The sequence below is a fragment of the Dermochelys coriacea genome, chromosome 2, assembly GCF_009764565.3.
Source record: "Dermochelys coriacea isolate rDerCor1 chromosome 2, rDerCor1.pri.v4, whole genome shotgun sequence".
In the NCBI taxonomy this organism is placed as follows: domain Eukaryota; kingdom Metazoa; phylum Chordata; order Testudines; family Dermochelyidae; genus Dermochelys; species Dermochelys coriacea.
In genome coordinates, this window is record NC_050069.1 from 98,242,851 (window position 1) to 98,264,077 (window position 21,227).

The following is a 21,227-nucleotide window of genomic DNA, read 5'->3' on the forward strand; positions in this document are numbered from 1 at the left end:
GACTCCTATCAGTTCAAGGTAAAAATGTGAAATTCAGGAGACTAAAGACCAGATTCTAAGCAAATGTAAATCAGAATAGTTCCACTGACTTCAATAAATTTATCTCGCTTAGAATCTGGCCCCAGAAGGCTGAGGAAATTACCTTCCATATTAATGAGGGCTATTGCACAGCCATCAAGTTACTCCAGTCTGGTAACAGACAGGTTGCTAAGTGCCTCATTAGTGTAACAGGGATGACTCTTCATAGAATCATAGAATATGAGGGTTGGAAGGGACCTCAGGAGGTCATCTAGTCCAACCCCCTGCTCAAAGCAGGACCAATCCTCTTAAATCCATGTCTCCTAAAATACTCCTATTCTCTGTGTGCACTTCTATATTTTACTTGACACTTTTGAATAAGGGAGCAGATGCATAGAGGGCTTGAGACTTCATTCTGCTCATAGAAGCATACTATGCCTTGTGCATAATTTTAGTTGTATCTGCACCAAGTCTGTGCATTGAAGTGCAACAGCCATTCAATCTCTGCCACTCGCCTCAGGATCAAGGCTTTAAGAAAATGAAAATACCAACAGCAGCAATGGCTAATTGTGAAATTTACTATCAGTTTATCAGTTGTGAAGATTCTACATTTAGCATAAAGAGAAAAGAATAAGGACTTTGCAGTGTATGTCATATGAATTCTCTTTCTGATTAAAATTAATGAAATGCATATCTCTATCAAGATATGGATATTAGTGTGACACTCCATCCCATATTCTTCATAGAAATATTGTTATAATATGATTATACCATAACTATGATATGTTTTGTCCAAGATAAAGCATGTGAGATACCATTGGAAAGATTATCATTTACTGTATATGATTATCCTATTTGTATGCATCTATCATTTTTGTATGTAAAGTTAGGAATATTAACTATACATCTGTACTACAAAAGTATTTGCACCTGGGGAAAGCTCACCAGACAAAATGCAATCAGTCTGGCTGGTTAGCCGGGGACAAGTGAATGAACCATTAGGGAGGACAATAGGTCTTTGAAGATACAAATCTCCCACCTTCCTGAGAATCTTTCTGGGATGCTAGAAGCGGCCTTTGACTCATGGCTGCTTTGACACTGCAAGGTCATGTGATCATGTCACCCAGTACTGGACTCCATGATAGAATACCAGTATTTTTCCACTGCAGGTGGGAATCGCACTGAAAGACAAAGGATTCCTGCCATATATAAAGCCTATTTAAGACAGGGAAGTGAGATAATCAGGGTTTGTTCTTTACTGAATCCCTGCCCAGGATGACTGCTGGAAACATCTAAGAAACAAAAACAAAGGAGGTGGGGAGAAGAACTAAGCCCAGGCTGGAAAAGGTGCCGGGCCTGTGAAAGAAATACCTGGAGTTTTAAGCTGCAAGCAAGAGCAGCCTGTCTTCAAGAACCACAGCAATCTGCCAAAAACAACATTTAGGGTGAGCAGTTACTAATTGCAGCCAGTTTCTATAATGTATTAAGCTTAGTTTGCATTTTTGTTTTATTTACTCAGTAATCTGCTTTGATCTGTTTGCTATCTCTTATAATAACTTAAAATCTGTCTTTTGTAGTTAATAAACTTGCTTTTGTTTTCTCTAAAACCAGTTTGTGGAATTCATAATTAGGTGGGGGGAAAGATGTGCATATAAAGGGAGGCAGCAAATTTCAATAAGTTTATGCTGTACAGTTCTCTGTGCAGCGCAAGACAATACAATTTTGGGTTTACACTCCAGAGGAGAAGTGCACTTGAGTGCTGGGCAATTCCTTAGCTGAAGCTTTCTCATGCTGAGCTGATTTCAGTGTCTGTATCTTTCTACAGCTGAGTGTGTTCCTACCCATGTGTGTGCTGGTGGATGCTTGAGGACCTGGCTCAGCAGAACAGGGTAAGGAAGCCAAGGCTGGTGGAACAGGTAGGCTCAGTGGTACTCCAGTACATCACCCTGGAGGGGGGCAACCCATCACAATTAGTATCCTACTTTTGGTACTAATAGAATTTCATCTTTTCAAACTGTCAAGCTTTCAGAAGTCAACTGAAATAGGAAAAAAAATTATAACCAACTTTTTGCCCCCTTTTCCCCCCTAGGAGACTTTGATTTAGCTGACTAAATACACACAACTTGTATCTCTTACATATTTCATCTCAACAGCAACAAACAGCTTATATTATATCTGTAAGTATGAGTTTAGAACAGAGTTCAAACTAATATTTTCTTTAAATTCTATGATTTTATACTTTAGCTAGCAAGACTACCGATGAAGATCCCAATTCAGTAAAGCTCTTCAGCACATGATTAAAGGTAAGTACATGCTTAAGGGCTTTGCTCCATGAGGGCCTAAAAGCCTTGATTTTTTGGTTTACACACTTTAGATAACAATACCTATACATACATGTGTGTATTAAAATAATAATGTCACAATGTCTATGCCTGCAAGTGGAAGTCCTGGAAATCTAATTTACTGGAACGTCACATATCTTGAAATACATTTGAACATGGCAAGACATAATAGTCAAACAATGCCTCATATTCACATCACAGAGCACCTTTGTCACCCATCATGTGTTAAAGAATGTTGCCAAAGGTTATGACAAGATAAATGTGTCAACAATTTATTGTGCTATAGTCTAATTGGACTAATGACCGTTTGAGCTGAATTATACCTGAAAGCCATCAAAACCTAAATAGCTTACAGAACTAGATTTTTCCCTATTAGATTTTGAATCAAATATATGACTCTGAGCATTTGGGAGTATTTCTTTAAAATGTTTTCCTTATTATACCTGTCAGAGGCATATTCTATCATAGTTACTGTTGCTATTAACAAATTATTACAGCATGCTTCCTTACTATAATTGGCTTATACTTTAAAGCTTATTTGTTCATCTTGATATGTGAGATTAACTCAAGGAATTCCTTGTAACACTTTTGTGAGTTATGCATATAAATCCCTACAAGATTTTGCATTAGGAAAGGACAGAGTAAATACAAAGGCTATTAGAAGAAGTGGATGCCTGTAGCTAAGGATTGTCACCCATAGAACTAGTGTTAGCATTTATTTTATTCAGCCGTAATACAAGGAACCTACAGGTCTGTAGTCTGTAAGACATTGGCTTCAGCAGTTAGCATAAGGTTTGAGGCTTATGACCTTTGGCATAGATACATGGCCTAATGGTCACCCCTGAGTTTGGGGGAACTGGAAATAAAGTGTGTAGGGGGGAATTTTGACCATAACAACACCAGCCAGCCACAGGAACATGAGCTAACACCATCTTTTGGATAGAAAATCTGCAAATATCTGACCACAAGAGTACCATGGCAACGAATTGACATATATGAAGGGCACCTCAACATTAGTAGGGTGAAGAGATACAAATAAGGAAGAGGGGAGAAACCCTACTGAATATGCATCAGACTTAGTGGAGTCAGTGTAATATATTATAAAAGCTGTATCCTAGCGTGGGTGCAGGAGGAGAGAGATGTAGTAGCCCCTGGAAGGTGCCAGAATGATGGCCACTGGTGATGAGGAGGAAGGTGATGGTGTTGAGGAAGATGATGACTAGCATTTCAGGTTGTTCTGCAAGGGATGGTGTGAGTGTGTGTATATGGAAGTGCAGATGTGCATTCTGTACTATCTCTAGCTACCTTACTGAGTTAAAGTGTTTGTGACTTTGCTAAATGTATTAATAAACTCTTGTAAATACAGTAGGGTTCCTATAGTGTGAGTGTTGCAACTATGCACCTCATGGTTCCCACCTATATAGTAATTTGAATAATACTGGGCCAGATCTTGGGACAAGAACCTGTCAACCCTCAAAGTGGGAATTCTTAAATAATCAATATAATTAATACATAATCTATACACCAGGGTACAGGATACATATACACTAGTGACTCTACATATGTGTGGTTGTGTCATAATCCCCTGTTGTCCATACCTAAGCCCCAGAAGCACGTGTCTGAAGGTGACTAGCGGACAATTAAGCTAGCGTGTCTGAGAGGTATGGATAAGTTTTTGCTGTGGCTCAGGATCCTGGTCAGGCCTGGGTGAGACTTGCTCAACCAGCTACTCCAGGTAGAAGTGCAGAATCACATACTTTTTGTCTTTCAGGGCAGCCTCCACAGTCCCTGCTGCTTCCTTATCCTGGCTCTCATCAGCATCCCTTTTGACAATGAGGCTTGCAGGATTGAGAAGGACATCACTTCAGCCACTTCAGGGTCTATACTGGGAGTCCTTGACAGCACCTGGTCAAGTTCCTCATAGAAGGGGCATGTATGACGAGCCCTCCTGGAGTGTCTGTTCAAGTCTTTGGCCTTCGTGTATAGAAACTTCAAGTGCTTGACACATTCCTAAAACCAGAACCTAAGACTGGTAAGTTACAATGGACTCCCACCCTCCTTGCCAATATCCCCTCTTGCTCTTCTGCTACAATCCTGATTTTAAGACCAAGGGCATTTGAATTACTGTGCACTAACTTTTCCTTCCTGGATAATATGCCATGCATTGCCATATGTGTGAATTTGAACTGCTGTGCTGAAGTCATGGCATTGTCACACTGGTTCCCCTTACAAATCTCCTCCAATTTCCCCTCCTCCCACCAGTCCCTCCTCCAATCCATCCTGAAAAGGTTCCCATGTTTTAAATCAATGAGTTTATTAATTTCTGATTAAGCACTATTAGGCATTTGGCTAAAGCTCTTTCTTAAAAACAGATTATTAAGGAAAAAGCATTGAGCCACTGTGTCTGTGCATTTCTTGGCCAGCAGTCAGGCAGTGATGGTCCCAGGGCCACACTGAGCAGGAAGGGAGGGTATGGGTTAGAAAGGTCCCAGTCTGGAATGGGCCAGTTGTAGAAAACTTAGTCAGTTGTCTACAGGTAGTACCAGATGTCTTTTGTATCTTGTAAGACTACATAGTTTCAGTGCTTCTCTCATGCCACTGATCTTACCATCCCCTTACAAATGGGAGCTCCATTTAAGGGAGAATGAGAATGAGTGAAAAGAAAAGGAGTACTTGTGGCACCTTAGAGACTAACAAATTTATTAGAGCATAAGCTTTCGTGAGCTACAGCTCACTTCATCGGATGCATTTGGTGGAAAAAACAGAGGAGAGATTTATATACACACACACAGAGAACATGAAACAATGGGTTTATCATACACACTGTAAGGAGAGTGATCACTTAAGATAAGCCATCACCCACAGCAGGGGGGGGAAAGGAGGAAAACCTTCCTTGGTGACAAGCAGGTAGGCTAATTCCAGCAGTTAACAAGAATATCAGAGGAACAGTGGGGGGTGGGGTGGGGGGGAGAAATACCATGGGGAAATAGTTTTACTTTGTGTAATGACTCATCCATTCCCAGTCTCTATTCAAGCCTAAGTTAATTGTATCCAGTTTGCAAATTAATTCCAATTCAGCAGTCTCTCGTTGGAGTCTGTTTTTGAAGCTTTTTTGTTGAAGTATAGCCACTCTTAGGTCTGTGATCGAGTGACCAGAGAGATTGAAGTGTTCTCCAACTGGTTTGGAGGTGCTGTCGTCATCATGAATAGGTCGGAGTATGAACAAGAGGCTACTAGGCAGCTCTCCAACACCACTTTCTACAAGCCATTACCCTCTGATCCCACTGAGAGTTACCAAAAGAAACTACAGCATTTGCTCAAGAAACTCCCTGAAAAAGCACAAGAACAAATCCGCACAGACACACCCCTGGAGCCCCGACCTGGGGTATTCTATCTGCTACCCAAGATCCATAAACCTGGAAATCCTGGACGCCCCATCATCTCAGGCATTGGCACCCTGACAGCAGGATTGTCTGGCTTCGTTACCAGCACTCCCAGCTATCTTCGAGACACCACCGATTTCCTGAGGAAACTACAGTCCATTGGTGATCTTCCTAAAAACACCATCCTAGCCACTATGGATGTAGAAGCCCTCTACACCAACATTCCACACAAAGATGGACTACAAGCCGTCAGGAACAGTATCCCCGATACTGTCACGGCTAACCTGGTGGCAGAACTTTGTGACTTTGTCCTGACCCATAACTATTTCACATTTGGTGACAATGTATACCTTCAAATCAGCGGCACTGCGATGGGTACCCGCATGGCCCCACAGTATGCCAACATTTTTATGGCTGACTTAGAACAACGCTTCCTCAGCTCTCGTCCCCTAATGCCCCTACTCTACTTGCGCTACATTGATGACATCTTCATCATCTGGACCCATGGAAAAGAAGCTCTTGAGAAATTCCACCATGATTTCAACAATTTCCATCCCACCATCAACCTCAGCCTGGACCAGTCCACACAAGAGATCCACTTCCTGGACACTACGGTGCTAATAAGCGATGGTCACATAAACACCACCCTATATCGGAAACCTACTGACCGCTATTCCTACCTACATGCCTCTAGCTTTCATCCAGATCATACCACTCGATCCTTTGTCTACAGCCAAGCGCTACGATATAACCGCATTTGCTCCAACCCCTCAGACAGAGACAAACACCTACAAGATCTCTATCATGCATTCCTACAACTACAATACCCACCTGCTGAAGTGAAGAAACAGATTGACAGAGCCAGAAGAGTACCCAGAAGTCACCTACTACAGGACAGGCCCAACAAAGAAAACAACAGAACGCCACTAGCCATCACCTTCAGCCCCCAACTAAAACCTCTCCAACGCATCATCAAGGATCTACAACCTATCCTAAAGGACGAGCCATCGCTCTCTCAGATCTTGGGAGATAGACCAGTCCTTGCTTACAGACAGCCCCCCAATCTGAAGCAAATACTCACCAGCAACCACACACCACACAACAGAACCACTAACCCAGGAACCTATCCTTGCAACAAAGCCCGTTGCCAACTCTGTCCACATATCTATTCAGGGGATACCATCATAGGGCCTAATCACATCAGCCACACTATCAGAGGCTCGTTCACCTGCGCATCTACCAATGTGATATATGCCATCATGTGCCAGCAATGCCCCTCTGCCATGTACATTGGCCAAACTGGACAGTCTCTACGTAAAAGAATGAATGGACACAAATCAGACGTCAAGAATTATAACATTCAAAAACCAGTTGGAGAACACTTCAATCTCTCTGGTCACTCGATCACAGACCTAAGAGTGGCTATACTTCAACAAAAAAGCTTCAAAAACAGACTCCAACGAGAGACTGCTGAATTGGAATTAATTTGCAAACTGGATACAATTAACTTAGGCTTGAATAGAGACTGGGAATGGATGAGTCATTACACAAAGTAAAACTATTTCCCCATGGTATTTCTCCCTCCCACCCCACCCCCCACTGTTCCTCTGATATTCTTGTTAACTGCTGGAATTAGCCTACCTGCTTGTCACCATGGAAGGTTTTCCTCCTTTCCCCCCCCTGCTGTGGCTGATGGCTTATCTTAAGTGATCACTCTCCTTACAGTGTGTATGATAAACCCATTGTTTCATGTTCTCTGTGTGTGTGTATATAAATCTCTCCTCTGTTTTTTCCACCAAATGCATCCGATGAAGTGAGCTGTAGCTCACGAAAGCTTATGCTCTAATAAATTTGTTAGTCTCTAAGGTGCCACAAGTACTCCTTTTCTTTTTGCGAATACAGACTAACACGGCTGCTACTCTGAAACCTGAGAATGAGTGGGAAGTGGAAGGAGGGGTTAGGCCCAGAAAGGGGAAGGAACAAAACACAGATGTAGAACACTTTGATTGTCTGAGGTAAAATTAGTCACAACATTCCTTTTTCACGTGGAAGAGTACAAAAATTTTAGTATCCCCTTCACTGGTGTCTGACATCTCCCTGCACTGTGCCATGCTGCAGCAGCTGTGGGAAACAAGAATGGGAGAAGGATCTGGTCTGGTAGTTGGATAAACACAATTAGTGTCGCTTTTGTACTGGAGAGTCGAGGGGCTCATGATTGAGATTGGAAACTTTTGGGGACCTGGAATCAAATTTTGTTGTGTTTCTTTAGCCAGGCATGGGGCAGGATTTTCTGGTAATGGGGCAGGCATGGGGCAGGATTTTCTGGTAATGCTGGGAGTGGGGAATTATTTTTATGGTTTGCATTTTCCTTTGCATGGAAACTCCATATGCTAGCTAAGAATATAGTTAATTTACAATTAAATTGCCTCACAGCTGTCTAAGCATATTTCAGCAAATTTCTGGTGCGACACAAACTCCAGCTGGGTCTTGAGGTTCAATGTCTGCAAATGTGCTAGGTCCACCTTCATAGCTGACCAAATCCCTCCATTGAGCAATATGCAGAAGGATGACCACTAGCAGAAACATCTCTCGGGCATAAATTGCTAGATCTCCTCCATGGTACTGGAAAGCCACTCGTCTTTTCCATTCTTGTACCCTGAAAACTGCTATGTTTTCCTAACTTTGACTAGCATGTGGACTTGGGTATACGCACGTATATGGTGTTATACCCGTGTACAGCACAACAAATGTGGACACTTGGCATGGTATAGGGACCATGTGTGAGCTTGTATATGACTCAGTACTTGAGAATGTGTGCCAGTGTAGACATAGCATAACAGATAGAGGAAGGGACTAGAAGTCAGACGTTGGTATTGGGCAAGTCAGTTAACTTATTTATGCCTCAGTTTACCCATCAGTAAAATAGATATGTTTTGTACTTGTCTGGTATCTTTCATCCAAGATCCGAAAGTTTCATTACAAACATAGAATAGAATCATAGAATCATAGAATCATAGAATATCAGGGTTGGAAGGGACCCCAGAAGGTCATCTAGTCCAACCCCCTGCTCAAAGCAGGACCAAGTCCCAGTTAAATCATCCTAGCCAGGGCTTTGTCAAGCCTGACCTTAAAAACCTCTAAGGAAGGAGATTCTACCACCTCCCTAGGTAACGCATTCCAGTGTTTCACCACCCTCTTAGTGAAAAAGTTTTTCCTAATATCCAATCTAAACCTCCCCCATTGCAACTTGAGACCATTACTCCTCGTTCTGTCATCTGCTACCATTGAGAACAGTCTAGAGCCATCCTCTTTGAAACCCCCTTTCAGGTAGTTGAAAGCAGCTATCAAATCCCCCCTCATTCTTCTCTTCTGCAGACTAAACAATCCCAGCTCCCTCAGCCTCTCCTCATAAGTCATGTGCTCTAGACCCCTAATCATTTTTGTTGCCCTTCGCTGTACTCTTTCCAATTTATCCACATCCTTCTTGTAGTGTGGGGCCCAAAACTGGACACAGTACTCCAGATGAGGCCTCACCAGTGTCGAATAGAGGGGAACGATCACGTCCCTCGATCTGCTCGCTATGCCCCTACTTATACATCCCAAAATGCCATTGGCCTTCTTGGCAACAAGGGCACACTGCTGACTCATATCCAGCTTCTCGTCCACTGTCACCCCTAGGTCCTTTTCCGCAGAACTGCTGCCGAGCCATTCGGTCCCTAGTCTGTAGCGGTGCATTGGATTCTTCCATCCTAAGTGCAGGACCCTGCACTTATCCTTATTGAACCTCATTAGATTTCTTTTGGCCCAATCTTCCAATTTGTCTAGGTCCTTCTGTATCCTATCCCTCCCCTCCAGCGTATCTACCACTCCTCCCAGTTTAGTATCATCCGCAAATTTGCTGAGAGTGCAATCCACACCATCCTCCAGATCATTTATGAAGATATTGAACAAAACGGGCCCCAGGACCGACCCCTGGGGCACTCCACTTGACACCGGCTGCCAACTAGACATGGAGCCATTGATCACTACCCGTTGAGCCCGACAATCTAGCCAGCTTTCTACCCACCTTATAGTGCATTCATCCAGCCCATACTTCCTTAACTTGCTGACAAGAATGCTGTGGGAGACCGTGTCAAAAGCTTTGCTAAAGTCAAGAAACAATACATCCACTGCTTTCCCTTCATCCACAGAACCAGTAATCTCTTCATAAAAGGCGATTAGATTAGTCAGGCATGACCTTCCCTTGGTGAATCCATGCTGACTGTTCCTGATCACTTTCCTCTCCTCTAAGTGCTTCAGGATTGATTCTTTGAGGACCTGCTCCATGATTTTTCCAGGGACTGAGGTGAGGCTGACCGGCCTGTAGTTCCCAGGATCCTCCTTCTTCCCTTTTTTAAAGATGGGCACTACATTAGCCTTTTTCCAGTCATCCGGGACTTCCCCCGTTCGCCACGAGTTTTCAAAGATAATGGCCAAGGGCTCTGCAATCACAGCCGCCAATTCCCTCAGCACTCTCGGATGCAATTCGTCCGGCCCCATGGACTTGTGCACGTCCAGCTTTTCTAAATAGTCCCTAACCACCTCTATCTCTACAGAGGGCTGGCCATCTCTTCCCCATTTTGTGATGCCCAGCACAGCAGTCTGGGAGCTGACCTTGTTAGTGAAAACAGAGGCAAAAAAAGCATTGAGTACATTAGCTTTTTCCACATCCTCTGTCACTAGCTTGCCTCCCTCATTCAGTAAGGGGCCCACACTTTCCTTGGCTTTCTTCTTGTTGCCAACATACCTGAAGAAACCCTTCTTGTTACTCTTGACATCTCTTGCTAGCTGCAGCTCCAGGTGCGATTTGGCCCTCCTGATATCTTTCCTACATGCCCGAGCAATATTTTTATACTCTTCCCTGGTCATATGTCCAACCTTCCACTTCTTGTAAGCTTCTTTTTTATGTTTAAGATCCGCTAGGATTTCACCATTAAGCCAAGCTGGTCGCCTGCCATATTTACTATTCTTTCGACTCATCGGGATGGTTTGTCCCTGTAACCTCAACAGGGATTCCTTGAAATACAGCCAGCTCTCCTGGACTCCCTTCCCTTTCATGTTAGTCCCCCAGGGGATCCTGGCCATCTGTTCCCTGAGGGAGTCAAAGTCTGCTTTCCTGAAGTCCAGGGTCCGTATCCTGCTGCTTACCTTTCTTCCCTGCGTCAGGATCCTGAACTCAACCAACTCATGGTCACTGCCTCCCAGATTCCCATCCACTTTTGCTTCCCCCACTAATTCTACCCGGTTTGTGAGCAGCAGGTCAAGAAAAGCGCTCCCCCTAGTTGGCTCCCCTAGCACTTGCACCAGGAAATTGTCCCCTATGCTTTCCAAAAACTTCCTGGATTGTCTATGCACCGCTGTATTGCTCTCCCAGCAGATATCAGGAAAATTAAAGTCACCCATGAGAATCAGGGCATGCGATCTAGTAGCTTCCGTGAGAAGTGACATAATACAGTCACTTCTTAATATTACATAAAACATAACCATGACACTATGTCACTTATATATTTGTTATTTGTATCTAATTCTTCCTTGGAAAAAATATTTTCTAACATAGGCCCATTTCTACCTTTCATCTCTGTAAACATAGAAAAACAGTTATTAACCTTTTAACTATTGAAAGTATCATTGTGAGATGTGATGTGAACAGGAAGGAGATATAAGGTTATGGGTCAATCCTGGAAATGTCTGCCAGTTACACTAGATATAACTGAAATAAAAACTTAGCGTAGCTTTTTCAAAAGCTTTCAGCATTGGCCTAAATTTGCTCCAGTTGAAGTGGCATCTCTGTGGCCCTCCCAGTATAATTGACAGGTATATTCTTCTTTCACCAACAGTAAGGAAGCTCTTCTAAATTGTTTCATTAAGCATTTGTATTTTAACTGTATTACAAAAGATTTAACTTTTTGTAAGAGTTACTTGGCATTCCAAAAAAAATTCCCAAATATCTTAACTTAAAGACTGTTTCCCTAAAAGGCCACATTCTAGTTATTGTTTGAATGGTTATTCAATTAATACAGGCTTAATTGTAGTTAACATCATCAGTAATACATTTACCAAGTGGATTATAGATATAGGACCTAATTTTCAGATTGCACTTAATTGGACCTCCCTTCTAGAGCCCACAGCTTTGTGGACACAGTAAATACAGTATAAGATTGTGCTCAGAATTATTTGTGGGTGCAATTTAGATGACTGAGATTTCCACCTGGGTGTTCTACAAATCCGTTAGTAGATCTCAAAATTGTCCAGTTTACATTTACAAATAATTGAAGGCACAAAACTGTGATCAAATTATTTGTGTCCACAAAATCAATTGTGTGTGTGAAAAGAGAGATTGGTTGTGAAACTTCTGACCTAAAGTGCTATCATAGTGTCATTATGAAACCTATTTACACGTTCTGGGTTTTCTGGATATATATACATCCACAGATTGTATTTACAAGCCCAGATACTCAGCTGTGACCAATATCCACTGCGTGCAACTGAGGCAGTTAAGGTATGGCAAAGATTTAGTTATGGCTTCTTTATCTTGGGCTAGTTCTATGCTCATCCTGAGATAGTTTATCGTATCCCGGAGGCTGCTCTGAAGTATGCCAGCTGGCTATGGTTTCAAGGGACCATTCCGCAACCCAAGAATAACCAGGGTGCAATATGCTCAGGCCACACCTAGGGCTTCATGGGTACTGGAGCAGAAGCCAGCTACCTTGGCTCTGTGCCAGCTAGGGTCTTCTCCTCCCCAAGAGAATCCTCAGCTGAGGAGATCCTCTGGCTTTCAGCTCCTTTGCATTGTTGGAGCATGCCTACAGGAATGAGAAGAGAACCATGTCCAACACAATACAGTACAGTGCAATACAATACCATAAATACAAATATGTTCTGTAAATTAAGATATTAATAATCACAAGACTGCACAAAATGTGATAGGCACTTTCCAGCCATAAGAAAAACAGCCCATGCTCTAAACAACTGACAATTTACATAGGTAAGACATACAGCACTAGGCAAGCAGACAAGTAGCATAGATGATGTTAGACACACTTTTGTACCCCTTCTCCACTACGTTCAACTCCCTGCTGCTTTCCCCAGCCAACTTGTTCCACCAATGCTGCCTCAGTGCTCCTTATTTGAGCAGCCATAGTATAGCTTCAGGCCAACAAAAACTAGTCAACCAGGTGTAATATTTTTAAGCCTTTGTATTTGTCAATGTGTCTGAATGCATTCTAATTAATTTTGTAATGTGCTAGCTTAAACTGTTAGAAAGAGAGAAGAAAGAGCATCAGAGAGATAGCAAAGAAAGTCATCCATCTCACTGACCTCAGAGATGGATAGCCTGTTTCATTCTTTACTGAAACTGTGGCGGCAGCAGCACTGAGGATGGAACTGGAGAAAGGTAGGAAATAAAACATTTCCAGGCAGAATTAGATATCCTGATTAATTATCTCAAAAACCCCATAATGGGTTTTTCACACTGCCTGATAGTCAGTCTCTTCTGTGGAAAGCAGTTGGACATGGGCAAACATTGAATGCCACTCTGCTGTGTCTAGGATCAGTCGGGAAGGTATGAAATGATGCCAATCACTAACGAAATAAGCATTTGGATGACATTAAAATATTTTCTGAGGGATGGAGGGGAAGCTAGGAATGTTCCTGTAGATGTCCAGACTGGCATATTTAATTTTCTCACGTGAATTTTCTGCAGCAGAGATTATCTTCAGTCTATCTAGGTCACCGCATAAGGGTATTTCTTACATTTAATTTTGTTAAATGCTAATTGGTCTATGAGGACATTCATAATCACATTTCATTTGTCAAGCAGCAATATAATTTATAAATTAACACCATCCTAGCCAGGAATGGGAGGTCATTAATCTTTTATCTTAATTAAAACACAGCATGAGAGCAGTGGAATTCAGTGTGCAATATCATACATTCAGTGGTGTTCTGAAGCATATATTGACTGCATGCAAGCTGAGATACAGGATTGGCTATAAATGATGTAATATACAAGGATGCTGCAGGTTTTATGTGGGTACAGATCTAAAAAATGTAAGAAAATGGTTAAATTTTGGAACACTGTCTTTCTAATATGCTGCTGTAGTGCTAAATGCAATTCTGAAAAGGAGTTCTGAAAAGGAAGTTTAGAATCTAAATTCTACTTTTTGTTTTAATGGTGACACAGTTACAAAGAAAGCAGATGGACAAATTTTGGATTACCTACTCTCATCTAATTGTCTAGCGTTTGTCTGTTTGCCAAGGTGGGGAGTCTTGCTCCCAGCTGCATTGTAGACATGCCTCTAGTAGCACCATTTGAGCAAGGTGCAGCAGGGCTGTGGAAGTCCCCTAATGGATACTTGGGGCATTAGCTCATTACACTGCCGATAGGTTTAAAAACAAAAAATGACCAGTAAGTAAGAGGGGAGGAAAAACTTACAATGAAATGAAGAGGGAGAGCTAGCAGGATGTGTACTGAATTCAAGCACATCATCCTTTACTTTTCTATGGTATCCCTTTTCCACTCCTTGCCTTGCTTCCCCACCATTCCCCCGCTCCTTTATTTGTGTTTTGTCTATTTTGACCCTGATCCTTTAATGAGCTCCATGTGGATAGACATCTGCATGTGCATGGAGCATATTGTCTCCAGTGGGGCACCATCCATGCAGAGCTCATTACAGGACTACAGACTTTGATTTTAAGTGCTTCAGGGCAAGGGCTTCATTTTCTGAATGTCTGTAGACAGCAAATATACTTGTTGGGACTATGTAAATTAAAAAAAAAGTTATTATTAATCTCTGGATGGGCCTGTCATGAGCTTCCATTTAGAATAACCTTTTTTCTATGTAGAGGGTAGCTCACATGACCCAGTTCTCAGATATAAGAGAAATAATGTAGGAAGCTACATCAAAGAGAAAGGAGTAATATACGAAATGCCCATATAGCAGTAGTTGCATTGCATTATCCACCAAATATATCATTAAAAAAATCAGTGATACAGCCCCATAAATGCACACTGTGCTTAGAAACACAGCCCAAGCCATAGGCTGTGACTAATTCCTCCAAGGCTGATTGATTTGCTTTCTGTCCCCAAAATCTAATAATCCATCACAGACAACAGTCCAGCAACATGGTGCAATAATTCAGGAAAGGGAGAGTGTGTGTGTGTATGGGGGCATTATTTGTGAGATGAAGAAGGTGGTAACACAGATACCTTGAAAAAGTGGATTATAAGGAGGGATTAAAAGAATAGGCAGCAAATATTTGGGCCCAGAGTCTCAAAGGTATTAGGCACCTAACTGCAATTGTAATCAAAGGCAGTTAGATGTCTCAATATCTTTAAGGATCTGGGCCTTGATGGACAAACAAAGGATAGCATGATAGAAGGTGTGAGAGATTGAGGAGTGTGTAGGTAGTGAGAGGAGAAGGAGGGAGGTGGAGAAGAAAGCAAAGATGTAGAGGGGAAAAGTATGATCGGGGATTTGATGGTGAGGAAAGGGGACTGAATTTCATGTGATACAAAATAGAAAGCCAATGAAGGGATTCAAATAGGGGGATAACATTGGTCAGAGTGGCGGCAGAGGAATTTGGTTAATCAAAGGCATTTTGGATACCATGATGAGGGAAAGACTCAGGAAGGTCAAGTTAAGAGGCAATCAAGGCAGGGACAAGCTGTTAGCCATGGGGATAGAAGAGAAAGGATAAATATTACAGAGGAAGAAGTGATAGGAGTTAGGGAGACTGGACATCAAGGAAAATAAAAGAATCAAAGATTACAGTGAGATTGTAAGCCTCAGATAGGAGGGAAAATGGAGTTGTCAGTTAGATTAGAGAAGTAGGGAAAGGGTATCAGAATGAAAATCTGGTGTTAGAGAGAATGAATTTGAGATGGCAACAGGGGACCTGTGTGGGATCTTGAAATGCAAGAGAGTGGGGAGAGGTTGTAGGCTGAGAGGTAAATTTAGAAATCTTCCACACAGAGATGTTAATTGAAGCCATCAAAGTTCATGAGAGAAAACGGAGGTGAAAACTTAGGACAGTGCCCTGAGGGACACCAAAAGAAGAAGAAGAGGAGGAAGAGCAACTAATGTAAACAATGAAGAAATTGGTAGTAAGATAGAAGAACTCAGACAGCACAGAGCTACAAAAACCAATAGGGGAGAGAAAGTGGAGGAAGAGAGACAAGGTACCAGAGGAATAAAAATAAGGATAGAGAAATATCCTTCGCATAATTTAGTGAGGGGGAAATCTTCAGTGACATTGAGATTGAGATTCAGTGAAGTAAAGACAATGGAAGCTGGATAGGAAAACAGAAGTGAGCTGGAGGAAAGGAAGTCAAGACAGCATAAGTAGAAAATATTCTCTATGATTTTGGAGACAGAAAAGGAGGAGGAGATAAAATAACAATTATGGAAGGGAGGTAGGATTGAGGAAAAAGTAGAAAAGGTACAGGAATATTTGAAGATTGAAGGAAAGATGCTAAAGTTCTGAGTGCTCGTAGAAATAAGGAGGAGAATTTGGGAAGGAGTCATGGATAACAGAAGTTGTAAAGAGACGAATTATGGAAGGAGCATATATATCTTATGTTTCCCACATGCAGAGAAGTTAGATAAAAACATAAAAACTTTTGCTGGAAGTTTGCAGTGTAACACTGCTTTATTTCTTAGGATTCAGAATGATGATACACACAGAAAGAGAGAAACCAAGCTACTCTCTAAAACAGACAGGCACATCTCACCACACCTTACTTTAGGTTGGCTGTATCAGAATGAGTCTGATCACACACTTTCTTTCAGAGCTCCCTATCCTGCAAGCAGGACCAGGAAACCCCTCACAAGTTAAAGTGACAGCCTATGATTCCAATACCGTTTTCAGGTACACCACGGCTTTTGAAAGGCACTCCCATTCATGCCTCTGCTATTTCTGTAGTACTCTTCAAGAGGACCTAGAAGGAGAAGTCCTGACTGGACTGGAGGAAGATGTGTGAATCAGCTTCTGAAAGAAGTTCCTTCAGAAAATTGCATCATCACAGAACATGAATATCCCAAGTCAATGATCAGGTTATAGCTTAGTCCTTTGTGTACCAAAGGACTGGAATGAGAATGTAGTTAATAAATGACATTCACATGGGTGCAAGGGAATCCTGTTATATTCAACAGTCACCTCTAAGTAAATGAGGCAATTAGTGATGTAGGGAAAACAAAATACATGATTACTGCAAGTAAATTGATGAGTCGCACAAAGAAAAGTATTAATTATTGTGCTTCCAATGAATTAAGAATAATGATACTTTGGAAGCATTTACTGCATGCAGACAGTGCCCAAGAAAATTGTATGGTGTATTCCTTCTTGCCGGCTCCAGGTCTTTTAGCCCCAAAAGCACTTAGTACATTTCTTATTGCTTCTTTCTCTGCAGTGGCTATTTTGTCACTTGAATTCCAGATATGAGCAGGAGCAGTTCTTTTAGGAGTCACTACTAGCAATCACCACTTTATGAAAGTATAGCCAGCATGACATACAGTGCTATAGAGTAACTTAGGTGGCATCCATCCCCCAGGAAGCTAAGCTTATGGTTTATCTTTAAGGAACCCCCAATGTTCAATAACCGAAATAGAATGATTGGGGCATTTTCTTCACTTTCATTTTCTTAAACTATTGCAGTCAATCTTCTGACCATATAAAGTCACACAGCAGAGGATTTTGCTTTGTTTTTAAGCTTTACTTCTAACATAACTCCTTTCCATGGGAACTTTTTTTCATTTATCAAGATCCACAATTGCTATAGTATAAGACTGGAATTCTGAAAATGGTTTGAATGGTGCAAAATAATAATATGTAGAGAAAAAGAATTCTGTGAATTTTAGTTAATTAAAAGAGCTTGAATCTATGTATAATAAATGTATATAGTCATATGATTATACTATGTTAGTATAGCAACAAGATTGATCTAATTGTGGAGTGTTTTTTTTTCCTTTTGGCCTTACCCAGCCACCAGTCATCTCTTTCATTGTTCACTCAGTTCATCCACAACACAGCAAAAGGGGTCAAATATAGTATGGTTAGGAGAGCTTGGCAAGTATATTTTCAAAATGGCCACTCCCCAAGAAGAATCAAAGAGATTTTCGTCTAAGTAATACAGGCTACCCAAGGACATCCAGTGAGGATCTTCATTCAAGGAAGAAATGATGTCTTGAGTCTAGACCAAAGATAAGGGGCCACAAAAGGTTTTGTTCTAATTATAAGTTCAAAAATGACCAGCACCTTGGTTACCTGATCTGTCTACCTAACAGAATTTAGAGCTTTTCAAAGTTAAAATAGCAACTAGAGCCCAAAACAGGTTAGACATTCATCCTGACCCTGGAGAACAATTATTTTTTTTAGGTCTTCTGCAACTCCTTTTACACTGCATATGTATTTTTCCACAGACCCAGTTTCCCATACTTTATTTCCCCGTCAGTTTGCAAAGTTGTATTTTTATCACTGAAATATATACAACTTGGGATGCATGCCTGAACGCTTTAGCTTTTGGATCTACAACAAAATTCCAGCTCTTGTCACTTTCAAAAATACTTGTTACTGTGAGCAGTTATTTCTTTACAATATCTCACTGTTCAATTATCTAAATAAAGTATGTAAGTATTTTATAATAGACCTGTTTATCATTGTTTTTATTCCATTAAACAAATGGAAAGTATTTAGCCCTTTTGTTTTCACAGGATTAATACATTTGATATGTAAGAATCATCTTAATCATCTTAAAATTTGTTCCTGCTCTTTAGCAATTTGCGCTCAGTAAATTGTCCGCTTATCACAGCGTTTTATTTACCCGACTCAAACTGTTATAGAAAAGGTGATTGAAATAGTTATCAGTGTTTCAGATACCACTCATTCAGATAATAATATGAAAGGACTTGCTTGAAAAATTAAACTGGCCTTTAACTGAGAGAAATATTTTTTTAATAGCAGAGATGCTGCTATAATTCTAGTCAGGGCACACAGACTGACTTCTTAGTGCCTCCTCCAAACTCATTCCTCCTGCAACCTCTGCTCCTCCTTTCAATTTCCAGGCAGGAATTAATGCTAAGAATTACAATGTAATTATCATTAAACCATGCTTGTTATCTCCCAAATCTTCAACTCCTCAGTGACCTTCAAAGTAATGACCTGTGCTTTTTTTAACATTTTATTTTTTAAAAAAAAGTCAACTTACATTTTAAAATCCTTGGGGCAAGGACTGCCTTTTTGTTCTGTGTTTATACAGCTCCTCACACAATGGGACACTGGTCCATGACTAAAGCTTCTAGGTGCTGTGGTAATACAAATAAATAATATGGATAATAGTCTGAAAACTGAGGCAGAATTTATTATTTGTATTGTGGTAGCACCTAGGAGCCTCCATCATGGAACAAGAGCCCATTTAACTAGGTTCAACCATCCTGTGCTTGCCTCCCACTGTACCCTATGGAGAACTCAATATTGGGACCTCCCCATACTCCCCCCTCAACATTCCATATGGCAATGAGGTCAGTGCACTATCCTTACCACTCCACTCATGGGAACATTAAAGAAAATAACAGCTTCACATATACTGACATGTGAAAGTCATGGTTCGTGTATGTGTAGCTGAAATGAAAATGACTGTTCTTTCCCCTTCAAAAGTTCTGTTCCATTAAGTTTTATTAAGTTTTAAATGGTTTTTAAATTGCCTGGTTTATGTTACAGAATAAAATTATATTTTTTGAACAAAATTAATCTTTATTAGTTGATAGCATATGCTGACTGATGCTGAACAGGTCTAACAGCAACCAACTACCTGTTATTGCACTGTGTCACACAATTCATAACATCACTCACAAACAATATAAATAGGTGCATTGACAATACAATATTCCTATGTACACAGCAATCTCTGGAAGATTCATACCGGGCATAAAAAGAGCACAGCCAGAGAGAGCACACTGTAGCAACATACACATTACTCTGGCTCACTATTAAAATCATGTTTCAAAGCCTCCCTAAGCCATATAGGTCCACTCTGAGCTCTTCTAATAGCCCTTGTATCTAGCTGTTCAAATTCAGCGGACAGCCACTTCACCTCCACCCTGATGGAAACTCCCCCCACACACATACTTTGTTTCACAGATATTATGCAGGGCACAGCAGCCAGCTATAACCATTGGGATATTTTTCCTCTCTGAAGTCCAATCTTGTAAGTAAACAATGCCAACGATCTTTCAAATGACCAAAGTTGCATTTAACTGTCATTTTGCTGAGCCTGTAGTGAAGCACTCCTGGTGCTGTCAAGGTGTGTGGCTTCATGAGTGATGAGAGCAAGGAGTAGGCTGAGTCACCTAGGATCACTATTGGCATTGCAACGTAGCTAATGGTAATCTGCAGGTTGGGAAAGAAAGTCCTGATTGCAGCTTTCTGAACAGCACTATGTTCTTAAAGATATGCACGTCATGCATCTTCTCCAATCTGCCCACATTAATGTTGGTAACGCATTCATTCAAGTCCAACAGTGCTTGCATAACCATAAATAATGGCCCTTTCTGTTGATCTACTCTATGAGGTAGTCTCATGCTAAAATAGGGACATATGTGCCACTATTGCCCCACCACAGTTCTGAAACCCCATTGCTGCAAAATCATCCATTTTGTCCTACACATTGAACAGAGTCACAGTCTTGAATAGCAGGAAGTGATTAATGACCTACACACTTGTGTGACAATACCCCTTGCAGTGAATTTCACAACTCCAAATTGATTCCTGACTGACCAGCAGTAATCTGGCATTGTAAATTTCTATAGTGCAATCACCACTCACTTCTCAACTGTCAGTGCAACTCTCATTTTAATGTCCCTGCTCTGGAGCACGGGGGATGAGTTTGGAACAAGATTCAGGAATGTGGCCTTGCACATTTGAAAGTTCTGCATCATCATATCAACCCTGCATGACAATGCAATCCCACCAGTCAGTGCTTGTTTCTCAGGCCCAGAACAGGAGTTCCATCATCTCCGGTTGCTCTGTGAATGCCACTAACAATCTTTAATTGGTTTTTTCTATGTCCCACAGCAATCTAGCTACCAATCATCAGGTTCCCTGCAATGCCCCTTGTGGCACTGCAAATACTGTAGGATCATGCGCCCTGTGCTTGCAATGCTCATGACAATCATGAGGAGCTGTGCAGGCTTGATGCTTCTGTCAGAGATGGGGACAGCGAGGAGAGATGTGCAGATTTGTGGGATTTTGAAGAGAAGGCACAAAAAATATTGGATTGTAGCAAGGCGGTGTGGCTCCCCACCACCCCGGAGAGGCTCGAGCCCCTCCAGACACCAGAGTGGGCAGAGCCAGGAGCCCACCCCTCAGAGGGACAGGCTGTGACCCGGAAGTATAAAGATGGGCCCTCAGAGCTCACTAGAGGACCAGCTGCTGGGGAGGCCGGATGTAG

The 21,227-nt window shown here is 41.5% G+C and overlaps 1 long non-coding RNA gene across 1 annotated transcript; it reads left to right on the forward strand.

The window, feature by feature from the left end:
- Positions 1 to 1,418: 1,418 nt before the first annotated feature.
- On the forward strand, positions 1,419 to 18,407 carry LOC122458464. The gene is made up of 3 exons (XR_006278521.1): positions 1,419 to 1,463; positions 4,132 to 4,392; positions 16,573 to 18,407. It is a non-coding gene; the product is annotated as an uncharacterized LOC122458464 (long non-coding RNA).
- Positions 18,408 to 21,227: the final 2,820 nt, after the last annotated feature.